Source organism: Akebia trifoliata, chromosome 12, assembly GCF_017979445.1.
Source record: "Akebia trifoliata isolate Shusen 1 chromosome 12, ASM1797944v1, whole genome shotgun sequence".
In the NCBI taxonomy this organism is placed as follows: Eukaryota; Viridiplantae; Streptophyta; class Magnoliopsida; order Ranunculales; family Lardizabalaceae; genus Akebia; species Akebia trifoliata.
This window is the reverse complement of record NC_141386.1, coordinates 10,236,984-10,249,392: the sequence shown is the minus strand read 5'-3', so window position 1 is coordinate 10,249,392 and position 12,409 is coordinate 10,236,984.

The window sequence follows — 12,409 nt, the reverse complement described above, 5'->3', positions numbered from 1 at the left end:
TTAAAATAAAAAAAAATTGTGTTCAATTATCTCTAGTGCAATGTTTCCTGTCAAACTAAGGGCATTTTTGTTCTCAATGTTAATCTTAAGGAACTCGAATGTAAGGTTACCCTCTTGATAGCAATTTCTTTTGAAAACCCCTGAGGTACAAAGAAGTTAAAATTCAGATTTTAAAAAAACCTTCAGGTTCAAACAAAATCGTTTCTGATCTCATATTTTTATTTTTGCCCAAAGAATAACTCATTTACAGAGAGCAGGAGATAAGACATTCTTTCGTTCCTAGATTCATTAATCTTTTTTCAGATCTATTCATTCCTAGATTCAATCATTCTCTTCCAGATTCATTATCTTTCAGATTTATTTTTAATCATTCGTTCCCCGATTCAATCGTTATTCTCCAGATTCATTTTCAATCTCATCCAGATTCATTTTAATCATTCTTCTCCAGATTCATTCATTCTTTCCCAAGATTCATTTATTCCTCAATCAGTTGTCGCCAAGGATTTTCTTGGATTTTGCTCAGTTGTCGCCAAGGATTATCTTGGATTTTGTTCAGTTGCCGCCAAGAGTTTTCTTGGATTTTTCTCAGATGTCGCTGAAGGTTATCTCAGATTTTGCTTAGTTGTCGCCAAGGGTTATCTCAGATTTTGCTCAGTTGCCGTCGAGAGTTATCTCTAATTTTGCTCAGTTGCCACCAACGATTTTCTTGGATTTTGCTCAGATGTCGCTAAGGGTTATCTCGAATTTTGCTCAATTACCGCCAAGGATTTTCTTGGATTTTGCTCAGATACCGCCGAGGGTTATCTCGAATTTTGCTCAGTTGTCACCAAGGATTTTCTTGGATTTTGCTCAATTGTTACAAAGGATTTTCTTGGATTTTGCTCAAATGCACCCGAGGTTTATCTCAGATTTTGCTCAGTTGCCACCGAGGGTTATTTCGGATTTTGCTCAGTTGTCGTCAAAGGTTATCTCAGATTTTACTTAGTTACCGCCGAGGGTTTTCTTAGATTTTACTCAGATAGGTCATTATTCTTTCACCCCGAGTAGGTAGAGTAAGACTCCCAGAAAATTAGTTCATTACTCTTTCAAGTCGAGTAGGTAGAGTAAGACTCTCAGAAAAATAGTTCATTACTCTTTCACCCTGAATAAGTAGAGTATGACTCTCAAAAAAATAGTTCATTACTCTTTCACCCTGAGTAGGTAAAGTAGGACTCCTAGAAAATTAGTTCATTACTCTTTCACCCCGAGTAGGTAAAGTAAGACTCTCAGAAAAATAGTTCATTACTCTTTTACCCTGAGTAGGTAGAGTAGGACTCCCAGAAAATTAGTTCATTACTCTTTCACCCCAAGTAGGTAAAGTAAGACTCCCAGAAAATTAGTTCATTACACTTCACCCCGAATAGGTAGAGTAGGACTCCCAAAAAATTAGTTCACTACTCTTTCACCCCGAGTAGGTAAGTAAGACTCTCAGAAAAATAGTTCATTACTCTTTCACCCTGAGTAGGTAGAGTAGAACTCCTAAAAAATTAGTTCATTACTTTTTCACCCCGAGTAGGTAGAGTAGGACTCTCAGAAAAATAGTTCATTACTTTTTCACCCTGAGTAGGTAGAGTAGGACTCCCAGAAAATTAGTTCACTACTCTTTCACCCCGAGTAGGTAAGTAAGACTCTCAGAAAAATAGTTCATTACTCTTTCACCCTGAGTAGGTAGAGTAGGACTCCTAAAAAATTAGTTCATTACTCTTTCACCCCAAGTAGGTAGAGTAGGACTCTCAGAAAAATAGTTCATTACTCTTTCACCTTGAGTAGGTAGAGTGGGACTTCCAGAAAATTAGTTCATTACTCTTTCACCCCGAGTAGGTAGAGTAAGACTCCTAAAAAATTAGTTCATTACTCTTTCACCCTTGAGTAGGTAGAGTAGGACTCCCAGAAAATTAGTTCACTACTCTTTCACCCCGAGTAGGTAGAGTAGGATTCTTAGAAAAATAGTTCATTACTCTTTCACCCTGAGTAGGTAGAGTAGGATTCCTAGAAAATTAGTTCATTACTCTTTCACCCCGAGTAGGACTCTCAGAAAAATAATTTATTACTCTTTCACCCTGAGTTGGTAGAGTAGGACTCCCAGAAAATTAGTTCATTACTCTTTTACCCCGTATAGGTAGAGTAAGACTCCCAAAAAATTAGTTCATTACCCTTACACCCCTAGTATGTAAAGTATGACTTCCAGAAAATTAGTTCACTACTCTTTCACCCCGAGTAGGTAGAGTAGGACTCTCAGAAAAATAGTTCATTACTTTTTCACCCTGAGTAGGTAGAGTAGGACTCCTAGAAAATTAGCTTATTACTCTTTCACCTCGAGTTGGTAGAGCAGGACTCCCAAAAAAAAATTGTTCATTACTTTTTCACCCAAGGTAAGAAGAGTAAGACATTCAACTTTTACTCCGATTATGCCTAGTTTATGCTCAGATTTTGCTTAGATTTTGCTCAATTTATGCTCTGTTATGCTCAGTTTATGCTCGGATTTTACTTAGCTTTTGTTCAGATTTTACTCAAATCACATGAGATTTATCTCAAATATACACGTGCACATTTATTCCATTAGACAAGGAGAATTTTCTAAAATTCAAGGATCTAACACTGCCAGTGAATGCTAGAGCTCGAGGACCTGACAACTTTTATTTTGAGGAGATTTTTACGCTCAAAGATCCGAACTACTCGACGAATTGCTAAATCAGGCTGTAAAATGAACTGTCACTAGTTTTGGCATTCGAATATCGCACTATCTATCAAAATAGATTTACTATCTAGTTTGCTTCAACCCTCTGCCAAATAGGGGCATCTATAGACACTCCATTTTTGTAGTCACCTGATTAATCAACTCGTCAACATGTTCGCAACGATTTCCAATGATGGATGATTATTCTAAGACTTTATTTGTTACTAGATATGTTTCAGAAATTCAGGTGAGGTATCTCAAACTAACAAAACTGTAGAAACCACATTACGCTAGAAAAATATAACCCCAAAAATATAGAAATCATCAACTTGTAGACAAAAAGAAGTTTCACGGTAAAAATGCCAAAAAAATGATCAAATTACCAAAATACCCCTAACCTCAAAACATCCCTAAAGCCTACATTATGCTTAGGAAAATCCTTTCAAACACATAAAACAACAAATCAAAACCAAATAAATCATTTCACCAATTTTCACAAAATTAAACAAAATTACGAAAATGCTCCTCATAAAGTTCACGACCATTTCGCACAAAAAATTTCATAAATGACACAAACCAATATTTCCATTGAATTCCTTACAAAAAATAGATTTCAAAACTTCCTGAAACATTGAAAAATGACTTAAAACACAAATAGTCATCTCCGAGGGCAAAACGATAATTTTATAATTTTAATAATTAAAAATTCTGAAATTAATAATTAAACATTAATTAATGTAAAGTGAAATCCTAATCAAAATTAAAGTCAATCAAGTGAGACTTAAGTCAAAATCTTAAAATCTAGTCAATTAAGTGAGACTTAAGTCAAAATCTTAAAATCTATTCAATCAAGTAAGACTTAAGTCAAAACCCTAAATTCTAGTCAATCAAGTGAGACTTAAGTCAAAACCCTAATCAATCTAATAAGACCAAAGTCTACCCTAATAAAATTCTAATCAAACCCTAAAACTACCAAATACAATTATAATTAAACTCTAAAACTACTTAAAAGAATTCTAATTAAACTCTAAAACTATCTAAAGAAACGTAATTAAACTCTAAAATTATCTAAAAGAAATATAATCTAACTCTAACACTATCTAAAAAGCTATTAAAAAATCTATAAATAGGGATTTCTACAACCTAATTTAGTAGGTAAAAATAAACCCTAGAAAAAGTATATCAAAAAGTTTCCCTAGCCTTCCCCAAACCCTAATTTTGAAGTCCTAACTCTTTACCTAACACCAAACCCCAATTTTTGCTCAAAAAACACCCAGAAATCCTTCAAAAATTAGGAAGAACTTAGATTGAAGGAGAAGATACTTCATTTTGGAAATCCGAAGCGGATTTAGTAACGAAAACGAAGTAAGGAATCACAAGCGAGAAATCTCTTCACCAGCTCTGAGGGTACTATCATTGTGATCATTTAGGTATTTTTCATTCTTATTTTATTTATTTATTTATTTAGGTCTTTTAGCAATGTAGTTTTATTTGGAAAAAGTAGAGACCGGTGTTTGCCGGGCGGGGTTGGTGCCTAACACCTTCCAACCCCGTAACGTGATCCCCAGACCCGTATTTTCTTTCGTAGATTAGTGTTATTTTTCTTTTAGAGTCAATGTTCGGTTCCTAGACCGTAATAACTAGGTGACGACTCCCAAACCTCAAAAATCAAAATCGAATCTGCGCATCCCGCGGATCGAGGGCACTTTCACTATGCATGCCTCATATTCTACTTGATTTTTTGTGCACTGGAAATGTAGCCTGACTGCTATGGGAATATGCAATCCATCAGGCTTCACCAAAATAGCCCCGATCCCATTGCCCTTCTGATTGACTACACTATCAAAGTATAATTTCCAACCTGGTTCTTCTTCATCTTCTTCTATTTTTGTAAAAAGAATAGCTTCATCTGAAAAGTTGGTCTTCAATGGTTCATAATCTGGAAGAGGGTGCTTTGCTAGATGGTCTACGATAGCCTTCCCCTTATTCGCCTTCTACGTGACATACTCGATATCGAGTTCTAATAGTAATAATTTCTACTTAGTGCTTTGACAAGTAAGTGTAGGTTTCCCAAACAAGTATTTCAATGGATCCATCCTAACAGTAAGTAATACTTTATAACTTAGCAAATAGTGGCGCAATATTTGAGATACGCAAACTAGGACACAACATGTTTAATCAAACGAATAATACCTTGCCTTGTAATCTATAAACTTTTGACTAAAGTAGTATATCGCCCTTTTCTAGCGACTCGTTTCATCATATTGTCCCAATATACACCCCATGTACATTTCAAGTACTGACAGGTACATTAACAAAGGTCTTCCTAGGGTATGGGGAACTAAAACTAGAGGATTCAACAAATACTTCTTAATTTTATCGAATGCCTCCTTGTAGTCATTGTTCCATTTTAAAGATTAATTTTTCCTTAAAAATTTGAAAACAAGTTCACAGATTGATGTGAGTTGTGCAATAAACCTCTAATGTACTAAATCTTTCTCAAGAAATCTCGTATTTCTGATTTTGTCCTTGATGCTGGTATATCAATGATTGTTTTAGCTAGATGAAACCTAATAACTTCCCTGAAGTTGCCACAAATACACACTTTGAAAGATGAAGCCTTAAGTTGAACTTTCTTAGACGATCAAAATTTTTTCATAGATTGATGAGGTGATCTTCTTCCAAATCAGACTTAGCAATCATATCATCCACATAGACTTCCGTCTCTTTGTGAATCATATCGTCAAAAAGAGTAGTCATGGCTCACTTATAGGTTTCTCCAGTATTTTTGTGCCAAAAGACATAACCGTGCAATGAAAAGTACCCCAGTGTGTGATAAATATGATTTTCTCTTGGTCTTCTTTTGCCATCTTGATTTGATTGTAACAAGAGGAACCATTCATAAATGAGAACATATCATGTCCTATTATGTTATCGACGAGAGTGTTGATATGCGGTAGTGGGAAATCATCCTTTAGACTAGCTTTATTCAAGTCTAGGTAACCTACATACATCCTTATTTTGCCATCTTTCTTTGGCACTGATACTATGTTTGCAAGTTATTTTGGATAAGTTGATACAACTAAAAATCATAGTTGAATCTATTTTGTCACCTTGTCTTTGACTTTAATAGTCCATTATAGTTTCAATCTTCTAAGTTTCTACTTGATTGGCCTTGTATTGGGAATAATGGGTACATGGTATATTACAAGATTAATGTCAACCCCAGCATATCATGATAGGACCATGCGAACACATCTTGGTGCTGTCGAAGGAATTCAATAATTTTTGTCTTATGGGTTGGGGTTAGAAGGGATCTAATTTTGACTATTTTTGGTCATCTTCGGATCTGAGATTTACTAAGTTCATTTTCTCAGCATTTGCTTGACACTCTTCCTCATGACATTTTACAATCTTTTTCAATTCTTTTGGCAGATTGACCTCTTTTGCACCAAACTCTTTCTCAATTTCCATAAGATTGAAGTTGGGTTTGAGGTTGTAATCATTTAATCTCACATTTTCTAGCTCAGACAACTTTACAAGCTTTTGGTTTTCTGAATTTTTTTGAGATTTTATTAACAAGGGTGGACCTTTTAAATAAATATCTTCTGAAGACGAAGGTCAATTAGGATCTTCAGGGAGAAGTGCGAAACTAACAACATTTTTTTGGAAGCCATGGCAGCCTCAAAGGTGTCCGGGACAATGTCCCAATTGTGAAGAACATTCATTTCTTTCGTGGAATAAACCACTAAGGGGGAGGGAGCCTCCCCCAATTCAGTCATAATCACCATCACAAAATTGTAATGGTTATCTAATAGTGATACCTCTGTTAAAGGTAAGGTTACAAAAGAATCCCAATCAACACTAGCTGTGAATAGAAAACTGACATTGACAGCATCATCCGTTTTCACGGACTCTCTATACCAGAAGTTCTCCCTGAATAAGTTACTGATGTCGTCCTCAAAGGACATCTCATGTTCGGGGAGTACTTCTAGCTCTTTCTGACCTTGTAATAGTATCTGCATTTGCTGGTCATCCATTAAGTTGTCATCACTTATCATTGTATAAGTCGATCAAAGAATGTCTCTCTAATGTGAGGAACCTTTCCAAGATCCTAGATCTTTGGTTCCCGAGGTTCTATCCTTGCTAGTTTGAGCTCTCTTTTCTTTGCCTCCATCACTTGCATATCCAGGTTAGGCTTGTATCCAAGGCCGAACCATGGCATGGATTTCTGAGTTGAAATGAGCCTGGTTCTTCTTTAATTTATCTTCCCCGACTCTCTCCCTGGACGAAATCCAGACTACTTCATCACTTTTCCTGTCATCATCACAGTTGGTGATAAACTTGCCTTCTTGACCTCTATACCTTCTAAAATGTGACTAACAGGCTCGAATTGAAAGGAGTGATACATGAGCTATTCACTCACCCCTTTAATATCTATGTATGGCATATCTGAAGATCTGTCTATTTTTACTGAAACCAATTCTTGGTTGATGATACTCTCTAGTGAAGAGATGATAGCACTGCCGTAGCCAAATGGATCCATGGCCTTCTGAGAATAAAATTGGAAATATTTGGCATGTTTATCACTTCAAATGTAATCTGGAATGTGCAAGGTACAATTGTGATCGGTAAATCAATTTCACCCATTGATTCTCTTCTTGAGCTATTGAAAACTCAGATTTTCCTAATATTAAGTCTTAAGAGGGACCGGTCCATGCCTAGCTTATTTAAAGTCGTGTAAGGATAGATATTCAATCCAGATCCATTATCTAGCAACACAAAGTAACGATCATACCTTTACATATCACTACGATATGTAATGGTTCTATGTGACTACAACCATCTGGAATGAATTCATCATCCGTGAATATGATGACATTCGATGATGTGATCATTCCAACCATCTTACCAAATTGCTTGGGTGAAGTGGTTTTTGTCACGTGTGACTCGTTGAGAACCTTGAATAGCACGTTTCTATGCTTTTCTGAGCCTTGTAGCAATCCTAGTATCGATACCTGGCTAGGTACTTTGTTCAATTGCTCTATGTGGCTATATTCACTTTTTTTTAATTAGCTTAAAGAAATCTACTACCTCCTTGTCTATTATTTTCTTCTTCTTCTCTAGATGTTTGTTTTGCTCTTCTGTGATGACTACCTTTCCTTTTCCTTTGTCATTTTTCTCTACCATTATTGAAATTCTGAGTTTTGCACAGTGTCTAAACCTAACCAAAAGGTGAATAGGTTAATTAAAAATTATGTTTTAAGTTCACCACACAAAACTAATCTTGGTCTCTTGATTATGCTAATATGATTGAATACATAGATATGTAGAAGGTTAATCTTAATTGATTCATGGCATTGCATACAAAACCAAAATATGAAAGAGGCATTTTATCGAATACTTTATATGCAAGTCATGGCATACATGTCATTCATTCAAAGTAGAGCACAATGCGTAATCATAAAAGGAGACAATCAATTTATAGTGGTTCGGCAAGTTGCCTACATCCACTACCAAGTACCCTACTTTAGGATCTTGGGTTCCATTATAATATGAGGTTTATGGTTCACCGCAAAATCTTACAACATAGATTTTTCTCTAGGTTAAATCTAAACCTATGGTTTAAAAAGAACACTTCTTCCTCATCCTTGAGGATTTTATCCTTAGGAAATCTGCAACCTTGTACACTTGAGTAGAGTCATCAACTCTTCTCAAGAGCTTGATTTTGACTAGGAACCAAAAATCCTTTTTTTAAAGAAAGAAAAATAACAAAAATACTCTTAAGGACCTGACCTAACTTAATTAATTTGCCAATGTGTTGATCAAGTTTTTTATGTCTTTGAGATTGTCATCTTCATTCCAAAATGCTCATTGTTTCAAAAGGATGCTACAAACTCCATAAGATTCACTAATGTTTGTGCAAACAACGGTGTTGGATGAAGTGCTTCAAAAATGGGAAAAACTTATGTTGAATATGTTTTCAACTAAGTGTGAGGCCTTCCATAGCTAGAGAGATCTTTAGGAAGGATTGGATATGAGAAACTTTTTTCTCTAGTGCTTGAACCAACCAACAAAAATGAGCCAGAGTTGATTTAAAAATGAAAGGAGTGAATTCGTGTCTAAACGGTAAAAATATGACCACTGAGCACTTGTTATCCGTGGTTCCATCAGGTCCTAATGGTGGCACTGTTGGAAATTACAAAAATGCCACTAAACGGTATTTCGGCTATAACTTTCAAACAATAACTCCGTTTCACATACCATTTGGGGATCTGATAGATATTACTATGTAGAACATCCCCAAACTACCACCAAGGGGTGGTACATGGAAAAAGTGGGTGAAATGATCAAAATACTCTTTTTGCCATTTCTGATCAAAATGAGATTTTGGGAAAGTCCTGTAATGAAACAGTTTGAAAATGTGATAGATTTTACCTATATAATGTCTCCAAAAATCACCAAGGACAGAAGATGGTCTTAAGGTGGTCAAATCTCTAATGTCCCCTACATAACCATTTTTGATTCTCGAAAAGTCTAATAAGTGAACGGATCGAGAAAAGCATTTTCCTAATCACTATGGGTCGACCTATCAATCATTTAAGATTGAGGAATGGTCTTAGGTGGTCTTATTACCTTTTAGGCTTTGTAGACACACATTAGAGCTTTTTGTCGAGGCACGTTCGGTTGAGTAGCTTTACAAAAGTCTTCATATGTCTTCAATGACAAATCGATCTGATACTTAACATATGTCTTGGGATTAATAAAATGAATGATCAATGGGTTGTGATTATTTTTATCAAGGAGACAATCTTTTCAAGATTCGGTACTTCACGAGCTATCATAAGTGATGATTGCTCGCATTCCTATAATAAAATTTTTGCAATATGGATGAAGAAATACCTCATAACTCATAAGGTTACCATACCTTACCACCCACAAACAAGTGGGCAAGTGGAGATTTTTAATAAGAAAATAAAAAACATCTTAGAAAAAATAGTCAATCTTTTAAAAAAATATTGGTCTTTGAGATTGAGTGATTTATTCTATGTCTATAAAACTATTCATGACACCTATAATGATGTCTTCCTATCAGTTAGTTTTTGGCAAGGCCTGTCATCTTCTTGTAGAACTTAAATATCATGCATATTGGGCGACAAACACCTCAAGTTTGATTTTGATAAAGTCAATAAAAATCAAAAGTTACAAGCTGATGGTTATAAAAGATTAGAAAAGGCTTTTACGATTGTGCTAAACAATACAAAAAACATACCAAGTTCTTCTACGATATGCACATTTTAGAAAAAAATTCATTTTCAGCCAAAGAGTTTTGTTATATGATAACATTCTCCATCTTTTTCCAAGAAAATCCAAGTCTCGATAGAATGACCCATATATTATCCAAAAAGTTCACCCCCATGGTGTTGTTGAAGTCTTTAATCCTAAGGATGCACCACTTTCAAAGTAAATGGCCAATATCTCAAATCTTTTCTCGAGTGTTTACCGTAAGAAGAAGTTATTCTCCTTAAGGATCTCATTTATCAAGATTAACTAAGCTTTCGTCTAGCTAAAGATGTTAAACTTAGCACTTCTACGAGGTAATCTCCTATTTTTTTTTTTAATAGTTTTAGATTTCGGAAAGTAATTTAATTCTTCACTTCTGTTGGCCTAGAACTTGGTCATTTTCCTCATCAAAAATAATTATCGGTTCAGAACCAAAGTGGTGAGTTCTAAAAGAAAATCATAATTGGTCACATATGTTCAAGGTTGCATAACACTTGACAGAAAGGAATGATCTACCTGTCGATAGGTTTTCACCTTGCTAATCCTCTTCAAATAGTAATCGACAAATCGAGATGGCATACCCAATGCACCCAAGCTCTACGTGCTTAAAAGTGATGAACTATGACCTTTTAACGTTAAGCGATACTCATAGCTACCATTGCCATCCAAATCTTAGAACTTTACTTACTTCATTTTGTTGTTATTTTACACCATGTGGGTTTAAAGTTACTAGTATGTGTTTATCCGACATAGCCTAGGAACCATTTACTCAGGTTATAAACATGATATATTTTTGGGGTGCTTATAATATCATACAACATGATCACAATTAATATGGAAGGCACAATCGACATTGCTATAGTGGTGAGTGGTGTGTTGTCTCATTTTAGGAGACATTGCATTAGTATCAACAAGATTGTATGATCTTTTTTAGGTGTCATCCAACCCACTTTACTTCTTTTTGTCAATTTCAATTTTACCTGTGCATGTGCATGTTGAAATATTGAAGATAATATAATGTTTAAGTTTGGGGGTGTATGGGTCTGATTTCCACCTAATTTTTCTTCTTTTATTCCAAAAATCATAAAAAATTGAAAAATATTTAACAGTTTTGTTTTATTTTGTTCAAAATCTTAGCTTGTATCTTTAAACACTTGGTTAAAATATTAAATCAATTTTTGGTTAAAAGCTTTGATCTAAAGTCCCCATTCGTATTGCTATTAGACAAAAATTATAACAAAGTTACCTTTTATGTGTAGTTACTTCTAATAAGATTACCAAGAGTCTAGGTTGAATTAAGTAAACTTTTTACCTTCCTTCTACCTAGAGTATGAAGAAAATTTGGGTTTGATGAGATTTGACTTCCTTATTCATTTGGTTGGATGATTAGAAAAAAAAAATAGAACTGGGTTGAATATGTCTTAAATAATAGCCATTGAATTAGATAGGGCACTTTGAAAAAGGTTGCCTGTGTTTTCTTTGAAAAAGAGTTTAAAAAAAAATAAAAAATAAGAAAGAAAAAGATCTCTCGAAGTAAGAAAGAAAGAAATAATAAAAAAATTTCAAAGTTTATAAGTTTAGAGTTTTAGTAGGGCAAAAGTCGTTAAGTGTAAAAACGTGAGTACACTAGAATATCACAGATAAAGTCCCTTAAAGGTATTAAAATGAACATCCACACTTCTTAATAGCCTAGACAAGATATCAATTTTTGAATTAAAACTCAAGTTAATTCTATTCCTAAATAAATTGAAGATTTTTTTGAACTTATTCTAGGAAATCGAATCTCTAAAGTTTCTAAGTTAGAATTACTATTTTTTAAAAGTCAATTTAAAGTCTAAGTTTTATCATAGAGAAATAAGAGTTGAAACCCTATACTAGTGTTACATCCAAATGACTGACAAACCATAATTGACTTGTGTTTTTCAAAATAAGATTTGATTGTAATTATTTTTACTTTAAAGTTATTTTGAATTTAATGGGTATATTCTCTGCAAACCCCCACGAGTCAAACTCGTCCACTAGGAGTGAACTAGCGATTTAAGAGTTTGCTACTTTCATTAAATGCATTCGAGATACCTACGAAAATGACAGTTTTATTTTCTATGAATTAGAAAAATATAAATTTGGGGGCATGATCTGTGTCTCAAAACACTTATTTACCATATTTTTCCCAAGCATTTATCTCGATTTTTGTCTCTATTGCTCTATATTAAGTAAATAATCATGTTAAGTCTTGAAATATCACATTGCATGTTCTTTTATGCTAATTAGGCTTAATTGTACATAAATAATTGCATTTGTTGAAAAATTCTAAATACGTATGTTCACTGTACAAATTAAAGATCAAACCATCAAATTGGGCCCGAAAAATCAGAAAACAGACATTGCATTATGATTTGGAGGACCAAT